This window comes from Cyprinus carpio, chromosome A23 (assembly GCF_018340385.1).
Source record: "Cyprinus carpio isolate SPL01 chromosome A23, ASM1834038v1, whole genome shotgun sequence".
NCBI lineage: Eukaryota > Metazoa > Chordata > Actinopteri > Cypriniformes > Cyprinidae > Cyprinus > Cyprinus carpio.
This window is the reverse complement of record NC_056594.1, coordinates 6,809,589-6,835,592: the sequence shown is the minus strand read 5'-3', so window position 1 is coordinate 6,835,592 and position 26,004 is coordinate 6,809,589. Positions and strand designations below refer to the sequence as shown.

The 26,004-nt window shown below is 37.7% G+C and overlaps 1 protein-coding gene across 5 annotated transcripts in view; it reads left to right on the top strand.

The window, feature by feature from the left end:
* The window catches only part of sulf2b (sulfatase 2b), a 127,330-nt gene that overhangs the window by 41,504 nt on the left and 59,822 nt on the right, over positions 1-26,004 (top strand). For all 5 annotated transcript variants that reach the window (XM_042712810.1, XM_042712807.1, XM_042712813.1 and 2 more), the window contains one exon: positions 6,468-6,528. The gene's annotated coding sequence lies outside the window, so the exon portion shown is untranslated. The remainder of the gene's footprint in view (positions 1-6,467; positions 6,529-26,004) is intronic.

The window sequence follows — 26,004 nt, the reverse complement described above, 5'->3', positions numbered from 1 at the left end:
TCTAGAGCAACTAGTTCAGCCATCCCCTGCTGATGTGCCGCTTCAGGGCACCGATCTAGCTGCTTCAATTACACCAGAGATCAGTCTCAAGAGACTGATTTCCTTAATAGACTAACGTGTCTCGGTGGGTCCTGCACAATGTAGAGTAAGGCTATAGAATCCAGTTCTTCTCCGCCTCAGTTTAACGGGGTCATCCCCACTATGGTGGGTCCTGAGCAGGCTCTGGTCATGGAACAGAAGTAGTTACTCTTTTGAGGAAGGAGGCCATCGAGGTGGTCCCTCCTCACGTAGCAGAGTCTGGTTTCTACAGCCGGTACTTCAGCGTTCCGAGGAAGGATGGAAGGTGGTGTCCTATTTTAGATTTGCGTCATTTGAACCACTCAGTCAGGCGACTGAAGTTCTGAAGTTCAGCACGCACGCTCACAAACAAGTCGTATCTCAGATCAAGTCCAACACTGGTTTGGCATGATCGATCTAAAAGATGCACATGTCTCCATCCTTCCTCATCACAGGAAGTTCCTGAGGTTTGTTTTTGGGGGCAAAAGCTTACCAACACAGAGTTCTTCCATTGGCTTTGCACTCTCACTCCACACTTTCATGAAGTGTGTGGATGCTGCTCTGGCTCATCCACGATTCCAGGGCATCCACATACTCAACCACATTTATGATTGGTTGACATTAGCTCAATTAAAGCAGATGCCAGTTCGACATTGAGATGTCGTTCTCACTCTCATGGTGTCTGCTCACGAAAGAGCTGGGGGTTAAGATTAAACACCAAGAAAGGTGTGCTTTCTCCATTACAAAGGACCACTTATCTGGGCGTGGTGTGGGTCGACCACGATGCCGGCACTTTTGTCTCCTGCTCGGATCGAGTCGCTCTTCTCAGTAGTCAAGAGACTGAAAGAAGACCTGTCACTCACTGTCAAGCAGAGAGACAGTTTCAGAGACTGCTGGGTCTGATGGCAGCTGTGTCCAACGTGGTTACTTTTGGCCTGCTGTACATGAGACCCCTACAGTGGTGGCTCAAGACCAAGGGGTTCTACCCGAGGGGAAACCCGCTTTGCATGCTGAAGGTCACGCGGAGGTGCCTACGTGCCTTAGACATGTGGAAGAAACCTTGGTTCATGTCTCAGGGCCTGGTGCTGAGTGTTCCTGTCGCCATGTAACGCTAGCGACTGATGTGTCCCTTACCGGCTGGGGTGCGATCATGAGTGGCAACCCTGCCCATGATCTGTGGAATGGTCGCCATCTCACTTGGCACATCAACTGCCTGGAGATGCTGGCCGTGTTTCGAGCACTGAAACACTCTCTCCCAGACCTAAGAGAACGTCATTTGTTGGTGCGCACCGACAACACTGTGGTGGTCTCTTATATCATCCACCAAGGAGGTCTGCATTCGCGCCTATTGCTCGCAAAGCTCCTGAGGTGGCGGTGCCCGCTCACAATGCTCCCGAGGCGGTGTGGCTCGCATCAGGCCTTCCTGAAGAGGCGGAGCCCGCTGATGTTCCCTCCAAGGTGGTGGGGCTCGATTTTGGCCTTCTCAAAGTGTCGGAGCCCACTGATTTTCCCTTCCAGGTGGCGGGGTTCGCTTTTGCACTTCCCGAAGCGGTGGAGCCCGCTGATGTTCCCTCCGAGGCGATGGGGCTTGCTTTTGGCCTTCCCGAAGCGGCAGGGCCCTCTGATGTTCCATTTGGTGGCTGCTGGTTCTGCCCTGGGTCCCCATCGCGCCAGCTCTGCCTCAATCCCCAGGTCCCCCTCCAGCACTTGGACCTGACAACCCCATCGTTCCTTCACTCCTCCACCGCTCTGCCGTCCCCCTGGTCATGGGCTTGGGAATGTCTGGAAGCCATTCCTTAGAGAGGGGGTTCTGTGACAAGTCCGGACCCTGCATTTCCCCCTTTCACTACCAGAGGTCACCATCTCCAGTCCTCCTGGACTCCATTCCCCAAACTCCACACACCTGTCACTTATTACACCCTCAGCTGTTCCTCATTGTCATTGACTATTTATACACCACACTCCCACCACTCTGCCTGGCTGAATTATAATTGTAGTTTGTTGAATGTTGGTTGATGCAAGCATGTTTGTTGCCGTATTGTATCCCATTCTTGATCCTGTTTTGAGATCCATTCTGATCTGTTTTTGTTTAGTTTTGTCTGCCTTTCTGTTTATTTAATTAATAAAAGGTTTCACTGGCATTTGGACCCAGACTCTGTTTTTCCACAGCGCTCCCTTACCGCCCCGTAACAATGACTCACTGAAAGACTGCCGTTTATTCTTTTTTAAACTATGAACTATTTTGGATGTGGGTGTCAGAACACAAAGGAAGGTGTGGAATCATCCTCATTTAGGAAGTCAGAGGAAGTAGAGAGAATTAAAGACAGACAGGGAGGCAAAGACAAAAAGGGATATAATATGTTGTCGCTAGCTAACACAGGGGTTATCATGGAGACTGTTTCACATGTCATGTTTATTTTTGCTTTCTAGACAGAGCAGCTCTCACCTTGTGCATAATGCATGTAGCCAGACGATGTTAGACAGGGAACGTGGCGGTAAATGTGATTCAATGAGTTAGTGTGATTCAGTGAGTTTGCCATAAGCACATTTCTGTATGTCGAGATTCCTCATGGGTGCCGCTTTCCTTTCAGGTATACGAGTTCATTTTTGGTGTTAATGGACAGGAAAATGGACACTGGCCCAAGATCGGTATTTCAGAGCTGTTTGAGTAATATTTCACGGATCTTATTTGCTGCATAAGTGGATAAAAAGTGATGTTCGAGCTGTAGGGTTGATTTGCCCTCTACAAATCAAGTAGCTCTGTAAGACACATTGGACGCATAAAGATGTTTGAATGGCTATCTGGGGATTGTTGTATAAAATATAATGCAACCCACAATAGGAAATTGATGTGTGTGTGTGCGTGTGTGAGATGTTTTATTCTCAATTAGTCTATCAGGTAGCAGATGGTCTGACATTTGTCTCTTACTTGCAAATTAGCACAGATGTTCAACACACAATTAGCTCCAACAATAAAACTCAAAAATACATTGGCTACATCACAATTACAGAAATTCAGCACCGTTATAATGTGTGTCATAATCAAACATCTGAATCTTTTTGATTATATTGTGTAGGGATTTTGGTCATGTGATTAAATTATGTTTTGTATTGTTTGTGGCGTAATGAGAAAGCAAACAATACCTGTGGCTAGGTGAGTAAATGTGCTTTTACTTTTATAAACAAATGGGCTCATGGATATTTGCCAGGCAAACAATAAAACAGCTAAAATAATCCCACATATTTAAACCCTGAGTTAATATCAATATTTTAGTGACTTGGTCTTTAGGGTTGCCAGGTCTTCGAAAACCAAAACAGCCCAATTGCTATTAAAACTAGCCCCATCACATTTTTTCCCAAGGTTTTTCCAATAGAGTTTTTTGGGAGAGATCACTTAAACCCATGACAACAGCGTCAAATTAGCCCAGTTCCGCAGGAAATACATGGACTTGGCAACACTGTTGGGCTTGGACTGTTTTTAAATGGACCAATAAACAACTACTCAAAGCACCCTAACAACCGCCTATGTACATGCTAAAAAACACTCAACACACTAGCAAACACATAGCAACGCCCTGGCAACCATCCAGAGAACCTCAGCATTGTGTCAAGTTTTGAATGGGCAAATAACACAGTGTTTTTTGGTGTATTATGTAAATATGCATATTTTAGTCTGATAACTGATAAATGGTATAGTAAAATTCTGTATTGTATTATAAATAACATGATTACATGAAAACATATGATACATGGAAACAGTGTTAAATGTTTTTTCAATATACTTTTCAATATACTTTGATAAATGTGTTTATATATACAGTATATATATATATATATATATATATATATATATATATATATATATATATATATATATAAATACTGATCTTAAACGGGGAAAACGTTGAAATGCAGAATTTAATTGACTTAAATGTAAAAATAAATAATAATAAATGAAATTAATAATTCTACAATAAATACATTGTTATTGTTGTATTATTATTTTTAAAGATTAACTTTGATTACTTGAATGTTAAATGATTGCAAAGGTGAAAAAAAAAAGACCAATACTGATATATGTAAATAATAGTAATATCTAAAAATAGCTGATATATTACTGATTGTCACACCATTAGACTGTTTGTTGTGTTTTCTCCCTCTTGTGCCCATATTTGGTTATGTTCCTGTTCCTGTTCTCGTTGTGTCATTATTAGTTCATCATCTTCACCTGTCTGTCCCTCATTAGATTCTTATTTAAGTTGTATTCAGTTGATTGTTTCATTGTTTGTTTTCGTCGATGTTACCCGTGCGTGTGTGCATGCGTGTTACCTTTATGTGGATTATTAAAGATGATTTTCCTTCATATTCATGCATTTCTCCCACACCACACTGTGACACAGATATGTTGTGTATCCTTAAAGTCAAGTGATGTCTTTGTGACATGATCTGAGTGTGGGCGGCATAGTGTATATGGAAAAGGAATTTTCATGTTAGGCAAACTGAAAAGAAAATATTCCTTTGCCTGCCATATATTATTTATGAAGACGTTGTATTATAGGTATGCTATATATAATTAGCTTTCTGTGGGAAAGTGCAGAGGAAAAAATAGAAGGAGAGAGTAGGAAGAGAGTGGATGCGACAGAATTAAAGAAAGCCTGTCACCTCATCATATGCAGAGTTCACGAAGACCCACTTCTGCATCTTCTCATAAAGATATTTCCTCTCGCCCTGTTCAGTCATCATTAAAATGTCATCCTCCTGAAGGACTGGAGAGGTGATGATGTGTACGTGTGGCTTCACAGCTTCCTCTGGGTGTGTGGATTCACTAGCCACTGCGACATCACTTCCTAGTTTGCGTACATACACTTGTCTTTGTGTGACTTTGCCAGCCCCTATCTGAGTGTGTACGTGTCCTTGCCTTTCCTCCGCATGTCCTGTTTGATTTATCCTCAGTGGAGGGGCTTTGATGACTCCCTTCTGATCTATTTGGTTGAAAAATAAGAGAAATTGCATCATTGCTTTCTATACTTGAGTAAAAGAGAGGGAAAAATGGGACATGGGGGCACTGCGCACATGAACACACACACACACACACACACACACACACCGTTCAGGGCCAGGCATGTGTACTTTGCTGTTGTTGAAGCTCATTTATTAATGTATGTTTTATCCTTTATGCATTGGCGGAATGCGTTTTTATATCCACAGCCTTTTTAAAATTCATATGACGAGATGAAATGAGTTGCATCTAATTCCAGACTCCTGAGTATTGAAATTTAGGCTGGATATAGAAAGTGGTAATTAGTCTGAAGACCTCCTCTAACTTGCCAAGAATTAGTAAGCATCAATAATGGTGGTCCTATCTTCACATTGTGCTCTAGAAATATTAAACAAAGGTTGACAGCTGGATCCCTCATATCCTTCTGATGAAAAGCAATTTGGTGTAGAAATAGATTTCACTCAGAAATTGCTCATAAATTCACAATTCATTTCAAATAAGCAGCCAACACATTTAATTAAACATTAAATTTTTGAATAGTAAAAGTGAAATAGTATTTTCTTGTAATATGTACTCCAGTAATCTTTGTTTTATTCACAACTTTGCAAAGTCCTTTTACATTTTAGTACAGATCATAATTTAGTTTTACACAATTTTGAAGCATCTTTTTATTTTTAAACAAGTTTCATGCATTCATTCATCCGTTCATTCATTTATAAATTACCGAGCCCCACACACATGACATGGAAACAAGATATTGTGGCCACTATTATTTCTTAAGTTTTAGTTAAATTGAGTCCATGAAAGGAACAAAGTCAGAAATTCATAAATTGTGGGAATTAATTCTTAATTTGTGACTATAATTTAACTAAAACAAGGTAATTGTTTAATAAAAAATTGATAGCCTGAATGCACTGTAAGTCGCTTTGGATAAAAGCGTCTGCTAAATGCATAAATTTAATTTAATTTAATTTAATTTTAAACATGGCCACAAAATGATAAATTATGGAAACAAAATTCTTAATTTGTGGCGACATTATCTAGTATTTCTTCCGCTCGTCACGTGAACTTGTACTTAAAGAAACATATTCACAACATATTTGTTGTGTAATAAATGGTATTCTAAATAAAATAAATAAATATAAAATCCCCATTTCAGAAAAATATTGTTGGTCATCGTTTAGCATTGTAAGACCCAGCTGTAATTTAATCAGTTCTTAGAGAAGCTTTGTTTGGCAGTTAGACTGGAAAGTAAGTGGCATGATGAAACCATAATTAACATAATATCTGACTTTTTTTCTTTATTCAATCAGTCAAAAATATTCTTTAAAACGTGGTCAGTAGCCAATCATAGTAATTCTGGTTGCATCTGCAGATACTGACTGAATTGTTTGTTTTTGTTTCTCCTCAGTGAATGTGGTTTGTGCATCTCCACTGATTGTCCGGACAAGCAATCATCTCCTCTTTGTCAGGTAAGCGAGCAACGCTCTCTTCAAGTGAGTTGTGGTCTCTCCATCTTTGTGCAGTTGAGTGTAACTCTTTCATCCTCCTAAACACTGTCAGTCAAACTCCTGCAAAGTTTCCAAACAGGAACCATCAGACAGACACTCACACACTTAGAGTATTGCTAACCACACAGATACTCTCCTGTCTAGTACAGTCTCTAATGACTTGTAAGGCAGCTGTGGGGCATCTGAGGTCTGCTTTTCTTGCTCATCGATGACCCTTGTTGTGTCTTCACGCTGTTGCCTGGATACTGGGACCATAGAGGTGTCCGTGACCGAGAAGAAAATGAAATGGCCGGTGCTAATGGCTATCAGGAGACAAGCTTCAAAGCCTCCAGGGCCCAATCTGACGAGTGTAAACAACTTTCTCATAAACATGAAAAATGTTTCCTCCCCAAAAAACATTCCTCTACTTCTAAGTGACTGAACTAGACACAAAAAAGCTTTAAATCTGAGTCTATAGCAGAATCCAGACCATGATAATTGTGGCTCTGAACAGGAGTGGTTGTATTGGTTGAAAAGGACTAGGTGTGTTTAGTATATACTGAAGTACTCCACTACTCTATTGCACATTTACTGCAGTTTTAAGAGGTTGTTCCTCTTGTCAACATTAATTTTGTCTTAGTAGGTACATAATTCAGAGTGGTACTCCATACTGTACATCCCTCCCCTGTACATCCTTACTTTTTCAAATCGCAAGTTACTTTGTTTTCCCATTTAATCACTGACAGCTCTCCTGTCCCCATGTTGAGAGAAATTTGGAGTGATGTGCAGAGGCAGAGGCTTCAGCCTGAGGCTTATTCACTTTATATTTGCCAAAAATATAACTTTTAGGGTTTTTTTTATTTATTTATTTTTTATTAAAAAACAAATAAGCAAGCCCAGCCCAGGTGACTTCTAAAAGCTGATGCTAGTTAAGCTTTAGCAGATATACACATATACAAATTTACCGATAGTCTTTATCTTCTGGGATAATGGAGGAGAAATATGAGAATAATGACTTGTTCTGCACTGTATAGAATTTGTCCAATCAGATTCCCTATAGAATGACAATGTTTCGCCCTATAATGCAATTTTTTTTATGGGTGACCCTTTTGCTCTAGTGCAGAGAATCCAGTGATGTCAGGTGAAAAGTGAATAAGCTGCTTTCTGTATTCATCACTAGTGTGTTATTTCTCACTTTCTCTCCTGTCACTGTATATATGACTGTGAGAAACTTAAACTCTCACCAAAGTTGCCCCAAGAGTGAATCAGTGTGAAGAGAAAGGTGAGAAGGACAATAATTATTTTAAAACCACATTTATAAGCATTGTGCAGGTTGGTGATCTGGTGGTCTTGTAAAGTAGGATGTTGGAAGAGGTCTGTGAAGCATTTTGGCCACATATCACACACTAAATTCAACAGAAAGCATTTTGGAAATGCAGTGTAAACCAGTAATGAAGTTTATAATAGTCCTCATATAAAAATGATATAATTTTGGGTCATTATTAATAGAATTAATAGAATCACTTTATTTTCTACATCCAGAAGCTGTCAGTTTAAAATCACAATGCAAGGCTGCTTATCTGAACCACAGGGCAGCCCTTGCAGTGTGTCATTTCAGCACAGCTAATATACCTTAACATCTTCCCTCGAAAATCACTAGAGATGTGGGCTTGTGTACATAACTGCCTAAACCCTAATTACCATAATTACATGTATGAGGCACAGTTCTGGTTCAATTGTACAACAAGCAGTGTAAATGGACAGGAAAATATAGGCTATTTGTTTTAATTTCCTGAATGGATGGCAGAACAAATCTTAGCCTCTAGTATTAGACCAAAGCCATTATTCAGCCATTAGTCTATATGAGATAACCTCTGCTCCTTGTTTCTCTTCTATGCAAACCTTGGCTAAAAAATGGAGGGATCTTTTCAACAAGATGCCCAATCAGACTGGTTTGAGGGAAGCCTTTCAAAAAGTCAGTTTTCCCAAAAGGCAAACCATCTGTTCATTCAGATCTTAGCGTAATCATCATCTCCTTATCTTATTCTGTAGCAGAGAGGGTAGATAAAAAGGAAAGGGGAGAGTGTTTAACAAAAAAAAAAGAAGAAGAAGAAGATGAAATCACTCCATCCGTTTGCTTATAACCAGCCTCCACGTCTGCCTTATTATTATCTGTAAATATTGATTCTTTATTAAAACAATACAGCCCCTATACAGTTAATTGAGTGTGAATAATCTGAATAATCCAATGTGGAGAATTTTTGTGGTTTAATTAATAAAACTGCACAAGACACTGCACTCACATACGGTAATCCCCATCGGATCTCTGCGACCGTTATGTAAATTTCATAATCTCTTTCATAGTTTATGAAAGCCAGCGGGAGGTTGGCCGGATGCCACATGGGCCATCCTGAAACAGGTTATGAAAATACAAAGAAGAGAAAATGGACATCTGCAAATGAATCCAGTGCTTTAGAGTTGCATTTGGTCTGGTTTTAGTGACTATTCTGAAATCTCCCATCTCACATTCCTTTTCAATTTAAAACACGTTTCATAGTGTAATGGGGTTTGTTGTGCATTTTGAGCGTTTCTGGATTATTGTCAAGTGTTTGTCCTCCAAAGAGGTGGCGAGGTAAAGAAATGGAGGTGGAAGAGAGGAAAAAAGGGGAAGTGGTAGGAAGTCACTAGAATGACAGGAAGAACCTGGACACACCCTGGTAAAGACATTCGTCAAAAGATTTAACGCTGTGCTGTTTTTATTCCTGCCATTGTTTTCCTTCATATAATGCATCAAAAGTCATGTTTGGATCTGTAATAGAAGTGGCCTTCCCTTAAAACCACAGGGATATGGAAACAATAGCCTGTCTTAAAATTTAAAAAAATGTTTAGTGGGGGATAACCAACAAATCCAGGTGAAGTTATATATAAAGTTACTTGTTCTCTGACCTCTGAACACATTTCCACTTCAGAGTAAAAAAACCTTTTTCTGGTAATTGTGACTTAAAGTTCATTCACAGGCAAACAAACTATGACTGTATCTCACTATTGAGGCTTTAAATGTAATAACATGACTTTATAGCTTGAAATTTAACTTTATATCATGTATTTCAGTTATATTTCACAATAATGTATTATCTAAAAAAGATTCATTGTCTATTGTTTCTAGAGAGCATGAAGCATAGCTCACACAGAAGTCACTTTGAAACCAAGCTGAAACTTGAACCCATTGCAAAATTCACATGTGGAAATTGTATTTAAATTAAAAATTTTGCAACAGTAAATGTGACTGTACCTTTAATATCTTACAATTGCAACTTTATATCTCTCTTTATGACTCTTTATAACTTTAAATATTATGAAGTGACTTTAAATCTCACTGTTGAGACTTTGTATCTTATAACATGACTTTATATCTTGCAGTTGCACTTTATGTTTCATACTTGCAACATATTATCTCACAGTAGTGTATTTATGTCATAATGTGGCCATTTCTTATTTTAAACTCTCACAATTCCCTTTTGTTCTTACTCACTGTTTTTTTTTGTTTTTTTTTTTTGTTTGTTTGTTTGTTTTTTTGGCATATTGCATGTTCAGATATTCATCTGACAAAATATTCTGCGGGCCATTAAAATTCTGTGAAAATGATCAAAAAATGCTGGCAGTGGCTGGGGAAAGAGTTAAAAGGTTAATTTCTAATTATTTTGTTTATATATAAGAAAAAAAGAGGTTTGTATCTTGGATCTTTAGACATGAATTATGAGCATTATTAAATACAGAAGATCTACATTAGTTCATTAATTCTAAATTTCTCTTTTCAAAATGGTGTCTTGTTTATTCCACATCTATATTTCTGATGTTTTTGTTTACCTTTACCTGTTGACAGGCTGAATGGCCTGTTTCCAACCTTTCAGTGCATCCAATCCTCCTCCACCCCTGCTGATAAAATATAGACAGAGAGCGAGAAAGAGTCATTGATTTTGTCACCTAACTCATTTTCAATGATTTGTCAGTGGGAGACTCTAAGCTTTGTCAATAAAAGGCCACACACTGTTCCAGAAATGCCACCGTGGCGACATTCTAGATGATTACCGTGAATCTGTCCCTGCAGAAATGCATTATGGATCAGCCACGTGAAGCTTATTCCTTCTCAAGTGTCTCCAGTGTTTGGCAGTTATTAGTTTAACTACATTTCTCAGTAGTGAGGGGGAAGTGTTGCTGTTCTTGAAACTATATGTAGCTTTCAATGAAGCAGTTTTTCTGAATCAGAATCAAGACAGTGTTATAAAAAATAACATTATATTTTCTCTGATGATATTTCAGCAATCAAGCGAGTGTCTAGCAGTTCACTGTTAGCAGTTCATAATCAGAGTTCATGATTTTTGAGTTAAATCACTCATTTGAATAAGTTCTGAATGGTTAGGAAACTGTCTGAATTCATTTACTGAAATAGAGTGGTTTCTGAACTGGCAGAATAGTACATTATACAGTGGTTCCCAATAGTTTCTCAGTAGCTCAAAAGTAGATTATCATACAAAACTGAATTTTTAATTTCTTGCTCTGGGCAAATTAATAACTGCACAACACATTTGAAAAGGTACAATATATTGAAATTATATATAATGGATGTTTTGTTAAGTTTGCTACATTATTGCATATAGCTTAACCAACTCTCTCCATCTCTATGCAAATGTTTTAAGCTGGATATTGCATTTTTTTCCACTGATATATAAAAAAAATTGCATCAAAACAATTTTCACAGCACATTGAATTAAACCCGAAATTCAGAAGTAGAAAGATTGATGTAGTATTTTTCAGAAACACTTTAGATTAAGGAACACTAGCGCTTAGTTAATAGTGAATATGTAGAGTATAATGAAGGGTGACGGAAGGACTTGAGGACACATAGTCAACCCTAAACCCTGTGTTTGCTTGTTTATTTTGTGTCTTGTCTTATGTGGTAACAAGAGAAAGTGATAACAAGAGAAAGAATGAGTGAGGAAACTGAGGCAGGAAAAGTTAGGGAGGGCTACATGAGCAGAATATGCACTCTGTTGTTGTCAAGGTACTAGATGTAAGCCTTTCAAGTGTCTGTGAGTATGTGGGTGTGCATGAGTGTATGTGCTCCCAGGCAAAAATCTCCCACAAAACCCTTCATTCTCTCTCCTGCTGATAACATCATTGTTTAATAGATTTAAGTAGCAATAAAGGGTCTCGATTTTGGGCTAATGAACTAGCAAGGAACTTCAGTCAAGTGTCTGTAATCTGCTGTTGCATGAAACGCTAACCTCTTCAGAGGAGAGATTGCACAGATGTGTGTGCTACTGTAACGGGTTGTTTAGAGGCTGAATTTAGCAACACTGTGAGTGTGTGGGAGTTGGAAAAATATTTAAAATGCAAGGTTAATGTGTCCATAAATCAATTAACATTTTATGCTAAGTGAATTTATAAACTCGGTTGATTGGTGCTGAAAATGATTGCTTCCAAGTCTAGTGAGAACTGTTTTGAACAGCTTGCCCAATAATGGTTCTGTGTTTGTAATGTGTTTTCAATAAGCATGAGCAGTTTTTATTGAGAAATGCTGTGAGGTGTGATGAAATCAAAATCTTAATTTTGTCTCAAAAGGTTTGGTTATTTTTGTATTGAATAATTTCAGACTGATAAGGTTTAACATGTTGTTAATATGTCATAACACTGTTGTTCTCTATTCTGCTTCTTTTACTTACCCAGAGATTCGTCTTTAATGTGTAGTGCTAAAAATACAGCTGCAGTAACATACAGCTGACATGCATGTACATTTCATGAGCTGTTGGAGATGGACTTTGCTAGATATTCATCCACATCTCATTCATCCCCCTACACTCTCAGAAAAAAAAGGAACAAAAGCTGTCACTGGGGCAGTACCTTTTCAAAAGGCAAACCTTTGTACCTAAAGAGTCCATATTGGTAACTTAAAGGTACATATTAATACCTAAAGAGTACATATTAGTACAAACCTGATTCCAAAAAAGCTGGGACACTGTAAAAATTTTATTCAGAATACAATATATATGATATATCAAATGTTTAAACTGAGAAAATGTATCATTTTAAGGGAAAAATAAGTTGATTTTAAATTTCATGGCATCAACACATCTCAAAAAAGTTGGGACACGGTCATGTTTACCACTGTGTGGCATCCCCTCTTCTTTTTATAACAGTCTGCAAACGTCTGGGGACTGAGGAGACAAGTTGCTCAAGTTTAGGAATAGGAATGTTGTCCCATTCTTGTCTAATACAGGCTTCTAGTTGCTCAACTGTCTTAGGTCTTCTTTGTCGCATCTTCCTCTTTATGATGTGCCAAATGTTTTCTATGGGTGAAAGATCTGGACTGCAGGCTGGCCATTTCAGTACCCGGATCCTTCTTCTACGCAGCCGTGATGTTGTAATTGATGCAGTATGTGGTCTGGCATTGTCATGTTGGAAAATGCAAGGTCTTCTCTGAAAGAGACGATGTCTGGATGGGAGCATATGTTGTTCTAGAACTTGGATATTCCTTTCAGCATTGATGGTGCCTTTCCAGATGTGTAAGCTGCCCATGCCACACGCACTCATGCAACCCCATACCATCAGAGATGCAGGCTTCTGAACTGAGCGCTGATAACAACTTGGGTTGTCCTTGTCCTCTTTAGTCCGGATGACATGGCGTCCCAGTTTTCCAAAAAGAACTTTAAATTTTGATTCGTCTGACCACAGAACAGTTTTTCACTTTGCCACAGTCCATTTTAAATGAGCCTTGGCCCAGAGAAAACGACTGAGCTTCTGGATCATGTTTAGATATGGCTTCTTTTTTGACCTATAGAGTTTTAGCCTGCAATTGCGAATGGCACGGTTGATTGTGTTCACCGACAATGTTTTCTGGCAGTATTCCTGAGCTCATGTTCTGATTTTCATTACAGTAGCATTCCTGTATGTGATGCAGTGCCGTCTAAGGGCCCGAAGATCACGGGCATCCAGTATGGTTTTCCGGCCTTGACCCTTACGCACAGAGATTGTTCCAGATTCTCTGAATCTTTGGATGATATTATGCACTGTAGATGATGATGATAACTTCAAACTCTTTGCAATTTTTCTCTGAGAAACTCCTTATTGATATTGCTCCACTATTTTTCGCCGCAGCATTGTGGGAATTGGTGATCCATGGTGATCATTTTGCAAGTTGACCTAATAAGTTGCAAATTGGTCCTCCAGCTGTTCCTTATATGTACATTTAACTTTTCCGGCCTCTTATTGCTACCTGTCCCAACTTTTTTGGAATGTGTAGCTCTCATGAAATCCAAAATGAGCCAATATTTGGCATGACATTTCAAAATGTCTCAGTTTCAACATTTGATATGTTATCTATATTCTATTGTGAATAAAATATGTTTATGAGATTTGTAAATTATTCCATTCCTTTTTTACTCACAATTTGTACAGTGTCCCAACTTTTTTGGAATCGGGTTTGTATACCTAAAAGGTACAAAAGTGTGCCTTTTGAAAAGGTATCGCCCCAGTGATTGCTTTTGTACCCTTTTTTCTGAGTGTACAGTATGTCTTTTTCCTCAGTTCAGCTGCTTTTGTTTACTTTCATCACATCTTTTTTTTCATCAAAATGCCTTCTTTCTCCCTTGACTTTCACAGTCATGCTGGAATAGTAAAGAGCCTTCCCCAAACTGTTCCCTTAAAGTTTGAAGCAAAGCATTTTTCAAAATGTCTTGGCATTCTGAAGCATTAAGATTTCCCTTCACAGTAAGTAAGGGTTTCCAAACCCCTGAAGAACAGTCCCATACCATTATCCCTCCTCCACCAAAATTTACAGTTGGCACAGTGCAATCAGGCAGCTAATGTTCTCCTGGCATCTGCCAAACCAAGACTTGTGAATCACTCAAACAGAAAAGCATGATTTGTCACTCCACAGAACAGGTTTCCACTGCTCAGGTGTCCAGTGGTGGCATGCATTTGTACCACAGTACCATGTAAATGTAAAGTTAATAAAAGTTATCATATGCATTGTAAAGTTCGAAGTGGATGTTTACATTTTAAAATAAGTGGTTAATTCATAAATGTGTGCGACCTTAACTTCATTTCACAGAAAATACAGACAGAAGAAAAGGGGTGGAGCTACTTAAGGTCCATACACATGTGGCAAGGGGTCTGATTGAAACACCTGAATTTAATAATTAGGTGGTGTGTCCCAACGCTAGATATATAGATGTCTAGATGTGTAGATGGATGGATGGATGTATAGATACTGTATCATACACTTATTTTATCCTGCTCTTTATGCACACTCACAGAAGCGCATATGGATTCGAGAGAAGAAAAAAAAGTGTGGAAAAATACTCTGATGGGCTGCTAAAAAACCGAGACCTTTAAATTGCCATCTGAACTGCTCTTTTGCCATCTAGGAGAGAGTGATTCTGAAATCTAAGCGCTGAACTGACCCAAAGCATAACAGCACGGCAGAGAATGAGCTGTAATTATGGCTGGGCAATTTGCCGTGGTTAATGCGGGCCTCGGGCACAGGGGTGAGAGAGAGAGATGATGGGTAACAGGATGTGATCATAGCTTTGTATAATGCAGAGGTCATGGAGAAGGCAATGGCTGAATCACACAGAGAGAAAGAAAGGTGTGTGCACCTGTTAACATTATTGAGCTCTTGTGTAACACCTGTCAGGTCAGACATGGAAATTCAAATCTAGCTCAACAGGTCGCTGGAACAAAAAAAAAGAGGATCAAAACTGTTTTTACCTCTACGTACATTCACCGAAATGTAAATTATGGGTATTACATATAAACCTCTTTCACCTCTTAATCTTGTGAATTCTGTACAGAGTGATAAAACAACTCTTATTTCAGTTAAAAGAGGACTTAATCTAGGCACTGCTGTCTCTCTGCATTTCCACTAAAACATGCTAGAATTCCATTAACCGAGTGTAATCTCATGTAAAACTCACACACCATTGTGCTCCAGGACTGTAGCAAATGATTAACATGAAGATGCATGCTTATATCACCACAACATGAGTCACATCGTTCACAGTTTAACATTTTTAAGTGCTGTCAGTTTGTTCCAATGCAGTAGGAGGGCTTTGAACACTGAGTGCGATGAAGAAACATAGCATAGTTTGCACATGTTACTTTGTTGTACTGAACAAGTCTGCACAGTTTCCACTCATTTAGGCTGTCTTGCTAATGGTGAATAGAGTGTTTGTATAGAATACTAGTGAGTATTTGAAATAGTGTGCAGTATGCAGCAATAAATGTACTGTATGAAAACATTACATTTAGTAGCATGCAACATTTCTCAACCTCTAGTTATCATATCAGCAATACATTATTTATTTTATTAAAATTTTTGTTCTGATGTCTTCATTAAATTTTCACAGTCTAACCAGATACACTACGATTTTGGTTCAGTAAGCTTTTTTTTTTTCAATCATTTTTTATTCAGCAATGAAGCATTAAAATTAATAAAAAGTGACAGTAAAGACATTTATAATGATACAATGATATTTCTGTTTCAAATAAATGCTGTTCTTTTGAACTTTTTATTCATTAAGAAATCCTGAAAAAAATGATCACGGTTTCCACAAAAATAAAGTAGCACAGCTATTTTTAACATTGAAAATAATGTTTTTGAGCATCAAAGGAGAATATTAGAATGATTTCTGAAAGATCATGTGACACTGAAGACTGGAGTAATGATGCTGAAAATTCAGCTTTGCATCACAGGAATACATTACATTTGAAAATATATTCAAATAGAAAAAATGCATTTTAAATTGTAATAATATTAAACAATATTACTGTTTTTACTGGATTTTAATTTAATATAGTATAATAAAAGACATCAGTAAGACAGGAAGAGTCCAGTTGCATGCTTTATTCTAGTGATGATAGATCAACCCAGTCCTGTTCTTCCTCCAGTCGTGTTTCCTCTTTGCCACACTATTTTAACACTATGCTTGGTGATGTGTTTGTCATGTGTTTCTCTCTCTCCTTTATCTCTGTTCACACACATTTTCCATCTATCCGGCCACACTTCATCGTCTCTTCCTCTCTCTTTTTCCAGACTGTGATATAATTACACAATCTGTCCTGCCAGAGTGGGGCATTATTTTTTGGGCAATAGCTACCTGATCCTTTAGTTGGTGTGTGTGTGTGTGTGTGTGTGTGTGTGTGTGTGTGTGTGTGTGTGTGTGTGTGTGTGTGTGTGTGTGTGTGTGTGTGTGTGTGTGTGTGTGTGTGTGTGTGTGTTTATAAGCAGACAATAGCCAGATTGTTCCAAATTGGACTTGAATTAGTCTCAGAGGCACATTTTTATTTTTTGAACATATACCCGGACACACTCTGAGCTATTAAAAGCAGGGCGTTATTATGGCATGGGCTTTTGTTTTTGAACTGAGTCATTAACTCTTCCTTTTAAAATTCAGAAGAGAAAATAAATGACAGTATAAAAATAAAACTAAATAAATGTTGAAATATGAGATCATATAGTGTGTTAATGAGAAAAAAAGTGTGGCAGGAATGTGAGGGGGTGTAACTGTGCTTACATTGTGCTGTGATTGGCTGATTGCTCTGTCAGATGTACCTGTCCTCCTCGTTTCAGAAGTCCAGCTCTTAAAGTCATCCTACAAACTATAAAGTGGAATGCTGGGAAGTGTTTGTATAAAATCAGTGTGTTATGTGTTGGTATATGTTGTGTGCAAGACCTTATTTCTTTGTGTGTAGTACAGTTTGGCAGGCCTCCCTCAAGGTTGATTGTGTTCTTGCATGCCTGAGTAACCCAGCAGTTACACACACGCTCACGCAAACTGTGCCCTGTCGTCCACTCCTGTGTGTCAGCTCTGCTCTGTTTCCCTGTCCTTCCTGACACATACCCACAACATTCACAATACTATCACATAATCACACATACACATTGTTTTAGTGTTTTGTTTCTGTTTGTTTGTTTGTTTGTATTGTGTTGTTTTGTTTTTCTTTGCTTTGTATGGTTTTGTTGTTTATTGTTTGATGATTTGTGTTTTTTGTTTTGTTTTTATGTTATTCTGATCTGTGCCGTTTTCTTGTTCCGACAATGAGGGATTCTCCTTTATTATTATTATTATTATTATTATTATTTCTTAGGGGACATTTTTAGAAATCCAGAAAGAAAATATATATATTTTTTAGAGGGAAAACTAAACCTGCCCAAACACACAGAATTAAGTATTGTCATTTGTATTTGTTTTGTATGGTTTTAGTTGCTGTTTAAAATTTTTGTTGTTGTTTTGTTTTGTTTTGTTTTGTTTTGTTTTGTTTTGTTTTGTTTTGTTTTGTTTTGTTTTGTTTTGTTTTGTTTTGTTTTGTTTTGTTTTGTTTTGTTTTTGTATGGTTTTGCTTTGTTGTTTAATGCTTTTGCTTTTTTTTTATGAATTTGTTTGGTGTTTTTTGTTGTTTGTTTTGTCTCGTAGTTTTGTGGTTGGTTTGTTTGTTTGTTTTGTTTGTTTTTATATAGTTCTATTATGTGCCTTTTTACTTGCACTCACAATGAGGTTTAGTCAGGTTTTTTTAATTCCTCTGGGGACATTTTCTGAAATCTGGAAAGAACCTTTTTCTTAAAAGTAAAAACAAACCTGCTCACACACAGAATTAAAGATGTTTACAGAGTGTCTGAGTCTGTCACTTTCCTCTCATTTCACTGGCACACAGGACTTTAAAGTTATTGAGTGAACCAGCTGATCTCAGAACTGTGCAAAATCTCAGTGCTGTCTGTGTTTGCGCTGGACAGCTGCTCTGAGTGCAGTATTTGTTTTCCTGGGAATATTTTTAGACTCACGACAGGATAAAAGGATCTGACCGGCTCTGCTGATGGTTCTTTGATGTCTGCCTTTGTTCTGCCCGTCGTGTGTGTGTGTGTGTGTGTATTTGATGTGGAACTGTATGTGTGTGAGCCTCTTACTGCACAGAGGTAGAAAGAGGTAGAAGCATCAGATTAGAAAAGTGTGTACTGTTTGTGTGTGAGTAGTGTGTGTTTGTGTAGGCTGGTTTGAAATTGATCTGGGGTTTTCATTTTTCTGCCAAGGGCATAGCCGTGATGTCGGAAAATTGAGGCAATTTCAAAGTGGAATAGTATGAAAAGGAATCTGATTGATTTTTTTAGGCTTACGCCAATATCATTTTTATTTCAGGTCTTTTTGGCGCTTTATTTCATAGCGTTGTGTAGAGAGGACAGGAAATGATGAAAGAGGATGAGAGAATGAGATCAGGAATCTGGACTTGGACTTGCATTGCTCATATGAGTACGTAATGTGTCAGAGCCTGAAAATATCAAGAAAATAGTTAATACTTAATGACCATTCAAACCTGTTACACTGAAAAGGTTACAGAGTGGAAGATCAGAACAAAATATTTCATGACACTTGGCCAAGAAATATATATTTTTTTAAATACAGTTACCAAGATCAATATGTGTACTCATAATCAGATTATGTTTATAACATAACGTAATCTCTTTATGTTAATTGTTTTACTGAATAATTAGCATAATGAGATTAACATAATGATTATCTAATTATGAGAAAATGTCACAAAATGCAAAGACAATTCTTCTTTTTTTTTAGAAAATCCACAAAAGCTTTCATTAAGAGAAATACTTAAACCATTTATTCATTTTAATAGAAGTAAAAATGTAGGCGGGGTAGATTTGTAAAGCAATATTTAAAAAATAATTATTTAAAGATACAATTTAAATTTTATTTTTATTACAGACAGTATATGAGTGGAGAGTCGTGGGTTCTCAAATAACAGTGTTTACTGAGAACTGGCCATGAAGCAAGTCTGTTCTCATCCTCAATAAACCCTTGCAGCAGTATTACTTTCAAAGTGGACTGCATGAATTAAGTTTGCCTGGGAATTCTGGATCATTCTGGATCAGTATTCAGTCGATGCACACGGGGGTGAGATGACTCCACCCTGTACATTTCTGCAGAAATCTCCATCATCAGAGAGCAAATATCTGTTGCTTTGAGCTCTCTGAGTTTAATCAGACTTATCTCAAGTGAGCTGCAGTGATGCTGTGGCTGTCCAGCATGACTCACTGCACAGGCTGCAGGGGAAGCGTGTGTGTGTGTGTGTGTGTGTGTGTGTGTGTGTGTGTGTGTGTGTGTGTGTGTGTGTGTGTATGAAGAGGAGATTGATGAGTTAGATGCTTAGAAATAAGCACAGCCAGCACATCAAAAGTTCTTTTGAAATCAGCTGTACACAAATTATTTATGTCTGTATTGTTTATATATATATATATATATATATATATATATATATATATGCTTGTTTGTCAGTTGTTGTGTTGTTTCCTGTTGATGCTCTTGTGTTGGATCTCTGGTCTTGCTCATGCTCAGTGTTCCTTTGTTATTTACCTGTGTTTGTTTTCTCATTGCCAATAAATTACTTACATTTGGATCTGCCTCACCTCGTCTGTTTCCCAGCAACGTTGAAATGCTTATGCTTATTAATGCTTGTTAATCCTTCACTTGCTTCATAATATTTCCACAGTTACAAACTAAATCTCAAAAAGGTTCTTTATTGGCATCAATGGTTCCATGAAGAACCTTTAACATCCACGGAATCTTTCCATTCCACAAAAGGTTCATTATAGTGGAAAAAGGTTCTTTAGATTATTGAAATGTTCTTGACACTAAGAAAAGAATGATTCTTTTACAGTACAGTATGTATATAATTTAAAAAGTGTTGCTGGAAAGAGTCTCAATGCCTTGTTTCAAAATTGATAAGCAACATAAATATTTAAATTAGAAATAAAATCAAGAATACTCCACACATACATTTAACGTGATATTGTTTCATCAATAATTAACAGATCAAACTTGAATCAATCTGAACCTGTAACTTTCCATTAATGCGGTTCAGTGAAGGTCAGCGTTACGGTGCTCAGATCATCACTGACACTGACATCAGTGTTTCACATTCTGCCCTGCTATATGCTCTGATACGCTCTCTGTTCCTCTCTGGGACTTTGTAATGAAAGTAATAGCACTTTCCCAGACACACAGACAGACTGCTGGGAGAAAGGGCTAACTCAGCGTGGCCTCTAAGATGTCTTTCTCCTGCTCCTAGACCTTTGAGCTGATGTGACGATCGCCCAGGGCGCCCACTGTTTCCTCCCTGTCTGTCTCGCTCTGTCCTTCTCTCTCACACACTAGGACTGAGCCAATACAGACTGAATGGAGGGAGAAAAGAAATGGAATAAAGATAGATATGAGAACTGGGTACACGGAGAAGGAATGGAAATGGTTTTGAGGAACCTCTTTGGCTCCTGAATGAATATAAAATTGATTTTGTGCAGTGACATTTTACAGACATATTAGTTTTACATCTGTTTTGACCTTATTATCAAGCCTGATCTGAAGACAGTAATGGCCAGTGTTTCTAGGTTAGATTTTACTAGGGGTGAATAAATGCACAGACTTCAAATGAGAGTCGAAAAAAGACTTGATAAAAGTCGACACTTTAAGGACAAACTCCTCGCCTGATCTCTCATTCTCCAGAGAGGAGGCGCAAACACCTTTTGCAAGGAAATCATGTACAATTTCAACTCAAATAAAAAGAATTGATGTTTTATTTTAAGAACATGAAGCCTGTTTTAGGACCTTGCGATTTGTTCATTGTGCCATTATTTTCATGACAGTTAAGCACTTTCTGGAATACTCCCTTGGAATACATGCTGTATAAATATTGTTGAATTAAAATTCAATGTGTGAGGTTCAGGACATTAAAATAAGTAATAAAGTCTGCCTTCTAAGATATGTTTCCTCCAAGGCCGTGTCTGCTGTCAGTTTCAGACAGATCAAAGACTGCCCATAGAAGGCAGTGATCTTAAATCGAACTCATGATGACAGTGGGAAAACATTACAGATGCAGTTTCCCTGATGCAAGATATTAGCTGACAGAGCTCTGATTGAATGCAAACATAGGTTTAGAATTAGGGTTTCATTTATGCGATATTTCACAGAAATGAATGTGTATAATTGTTTAGTATTTGGGGGATTTTGGCCTTTCAGAGCTGCTAAAGCACAATGTGAGAATTCCTCAGAGGAAAGTGGTTTGGCTCAACAGAAGTAGAGCAGATGCTGTGTTTCACCAGGTCTAGACTGCTTTTGTTTCCTAATAAAAATCCCAACCAGCTTCATTTAGCATCAAGAGCCATCAGACATGCAGTATATGAGATTCATGACTTCAGATCATTTTTAGTGACATGAAGATAGAGTTTCCACCTTTGCTAAATTCTGTCAATATTGTTACATAATGTGTAATAATGTGCTTCAATGTTATTTTTTTTTAAGTGTAGCTTTTATTTTGATTTTTTTTTTCTTAAATTGATTTGACTGCATGTTTTAGAATGAAGTTTATTATTATTATTATTATTATTATTATTATTATTATTATTATTATTATTACGCACGCTACCAATTTAAATTGGAATTTAAATATAATGTTATACAATACCTTTAATCAGCAAGGACACATTCAGTTGATCAAAAGTGACTATAAAGATTTCTGTTTTATTACACTTTTTATTTATCAAAGAATCCTGGGGGGAAAATGTATCACCATTTCCACACATAACAAATAACTGTTTTTAACACTGATAATAATAAGAAATGTTTCTTGATTATCAAATCAGCATATTAGAATGATTTCTGAAGGATCATGTGACACTGAAGACTGGAGTAATGATGCTGAAAATTCAGCTTTGCATCACTGGAATAAATTTAAATTGTAAAAATATTTCACAAAATTACTGTTTTCACTGTGTTTTTGATCAAATAAATGAGCCATGGTGATTTCTTTCAAAACATAGCTTGTTTGTTCCAAGTAGCTTCTCCAGCACTGACGGGTTGTTTGTAATAACTAAACACAATGACTCGAAACAGCATTGTAAGTCTGAGTTTGTTTGTGTGTATCATATTCATAATGTGTGTAATTTGGCAGCTGAGGAGGTGCCGCGGGGAGGTGAGAGGGGAGGGAAATGAATGAATGTGCTCCGCGATGGGAGTTTCATCCATAAGCTCCCCAAAGCGCCGAAACAGACATGATTTAGCACCTTTTACCTTCGCCTCTCTCCCCACCACAGGCCACTGCATTCATCCTACTGTCAGCAGCCTGCTTCATCAGCACTATTCACTGTGTGTGTGTGTGTGTGTGTGTGTGATTCCATAGAGAAGGATATGAGCAAGCAAAGTGCAACAGTGTGTTAGGTGTAGTGACAGCTTAATAACAGAAGGATGAATAGCTGAAATGTGCGTGTAGCATATGGATTAAACAGATTTCCAAAAATAGCTCAGAGGCTAATAGGACATCTGCCTCATCAGCGTACCCCCCATAACAGTCTGTTGATGGTTTAAAAATAGAATGAATGAAAAGGATAGAAAATCTGACATGAAATCACTTTGTAGTGTTTCTATATGCAGTGAGGGAGTGTTTCAGGATGAGTGGAGACTTTTGGGGAAGCTAATATTACACTGGAGCTTGTGAAGCTATGCTACAAGCTGATAACTAAGTCACTAACTATAGGTATATGGAAGCTTCTAAAACCAGTGTCACGAATGAAAACAATGGTTAGAAGAGCACATCTGTTTATTGACTTCAAGGCTCAAAACAATAGCATTATGCTGCATCACTATGTTAGAAACAGTCACTTGTTACTTGTGGTTCGTTACACTGGTGTAGAGGACTGTGGGTTTGTTTTTATGAGAAAGAAGTAGATGGATAAAAATGGAGACAGTCAGAGCACGGCTGTGGGTGAAGAGAGGGGAGCAGGTGAGTTTTTCCATTGCGGTTATTTCAGTTCGACAGTATGACTCTCTCCAGCTCTCAATCCCCCTTATGAGGTCACGACATACCACTGTTCAGGAGCATTAAACTTTACAGTGGTTTTCAGGGAACATGTGGTTTTTGTAAAAACGTGTGTTCATATCACAGCAGAGACAATATGCTTTCACTTTTAGGAAGCTAAGATACCTTTGAGAAAAAGAAGTATGCCTCCTTTTTAACATAGATGTACTGAATGGGTTCCCGGACACTTTATTTCATGTTATTTACAATTAAATCAAAAGGAGTTACAGTTATATTAAATGCAATTAGCAGAACCTTAGAATGCTTGTTTGACCCTGTGAAGTAAAATACATATTTTATATAATTTCATAAGTTAATTGGCCTTTGATTTATTTTATATTGTCTACATTACTTTATACACACACACACACACACATTTAAGATCTGAAGTACACTACAGGTGCACATTCATCACAGTTTAGCAAATTTCTTTTTCACAGGGGTAATCATCTTTATAGTTTGTTTACTTTTTAATCATAATGGTTAGACTATTACACGATGATTTGAGTATTTTGGAAATTCTTTAAAGAAGTATGTCACTAAAGCTGTCTAAACACTGGGTTTAATTGCTTGGTTTGAATCCAAAGCCGTTCCCACCCCTTTCCCATTTTCCCATTGTATTTTTGGCTCAGAATCACAGTATGTTTACGTCATCAGTGTTACCAGCATTGCTAGGTAACGTCTCAAACAGCAAAAAAAAGAAAGAAAAGCGTTCCTTAAGTTGTTTTCCTTTAGTTTCACTACCAAAACATCATCTGAGAGTGAATTTTGTCCTTGAACTGCACAGTATGTCTAACACATACACTTACTTTCTATCTGCTTCTCTCATCTGATGTGAAAAGAGACAAAATCCTGAAATCATGAGTAAGGAAAGGTGGTATCTAGATAAATCTGGATCTTGAAGGATAAGCTTCTTACCTCTGTCTCGCCCTCTTTCTATTTCTCTCTCTCCGTAGGGAGTGGATCTTGTTTCTGTGGCGCCTGGGAGACTCAGTGTTTGTCTCCACTCCGTCCTCTTGCTCTCTCCATCCCTTACTTCGTTTTGCAGTCTTTACACTTTCTCATTCTCCTTAAGGGGATAGTTCACTCAAAAAATGATTATTCTGTCATCATTTACTCACAGAAACCTGGATGACTTTGTGGAAGGCGAAAGGAGAATTTTTGAAGAATGTACTGGTAGCTGTTTTCCATGCAATAATAATAAATGAGAACTGAGGCTTTTAATCTCCAAAAGGACACAAAAGTATCATAAAATCTGACAATCGATTTGTCAGTTATTAATTCAGACCAGTTTTCTGAACCAAATCAACCAATTAATAGACAAGATCTGAAAGTAAGATTTTGCATGAATTTGTGCATGATTTTCCCATGATCACAGAAAGGAAATCTAGTGTTGATGTCAAATTTTAATGAAAAGTTAATTAAAACTGTAAAGCTTTTTGAAGCTTGATTGCTCCAGTACCTTTTAATTGTAATTTCATGGACAAAGGCAAACAGCACATTCTTCGAAATTTCTCTTTCTGTGTTCCATTTAAGAAATTGGGCCATACGAGGATGAGTAAACAATAACAGAATTTTCATTATTGGGTGAACTATCCCTTTAAGAATTTAATTTCAGGAATTCAGTCTCAGAGGTCTCATCTATATGCAGTTCCATTCAAATACACCTCATGTCTGAGTGTGGGCTTGGCTTGGAAATGATTCATTACGAAATTAGACATGCCACATTTGGTGTGTCGTATAAGTGTTTGTGTGTCTGTTTTCCGTCGTGTGTGCCGTGTCCTTCTCTTTGGGTATGGATTTCACTTTAAAGCCCTTCTCTGCTGGGAGCGACAAATCATGGCAATTAGGCTGATGTGGACGAGGTTATGCTTTGCATTATTAATCAGTCTGGTCATTAGTGCTCCAGTAGCACACCCAGAAAGCAGATCTTATATCAATAGGCTAGCGCCAGGGCTCTTTAGCTTAGCACTGGCTTTAGCAGCACGGTTAAGATGGAGATCTGGGGCCAAAAGTGGTTAACCCCCCGATGGGCAGGTTTCCAGCAAAAGAGGGAGCTGGGGGAAAGGGTTAAACTAGGGGAAAGTGTATATGATGGGCTCAATATGTTAGCACTTGTGTGTGTTTACATGCGTGCAACCTCAGGAATCTCTAAACGCATGCTGTGTTGATGTAAATGTTGGGTTAAAAAACATCAGCCTAAAAATATAAAACACTTGTTTTGCTGAAGGAGAACAAGTAAAGAAGTTCTTACCGGGTAAAATTCCTCTACAGACAAAAGACGCAACCATTAGAGTTAGTCTGTCTGCATTTCTCCCAACCATTTGTTTATTAATTTATGTGGGTTTGCTCTTTCTTTGTTGTTTGTTTGGATTTGTTACCATCTTTTATTCTATTTCTTTAGTTTGTAAATTGGTCTTGATATAATTGGTCCAGACTGATATGGTTACTTGAAATTTTAGGATTGGCATTTATTATTTATCTTTATTGCAACAAAAGATTAAATCACTAATATCGGTTCACTGTAGCAAATAATGCTGGACTGCT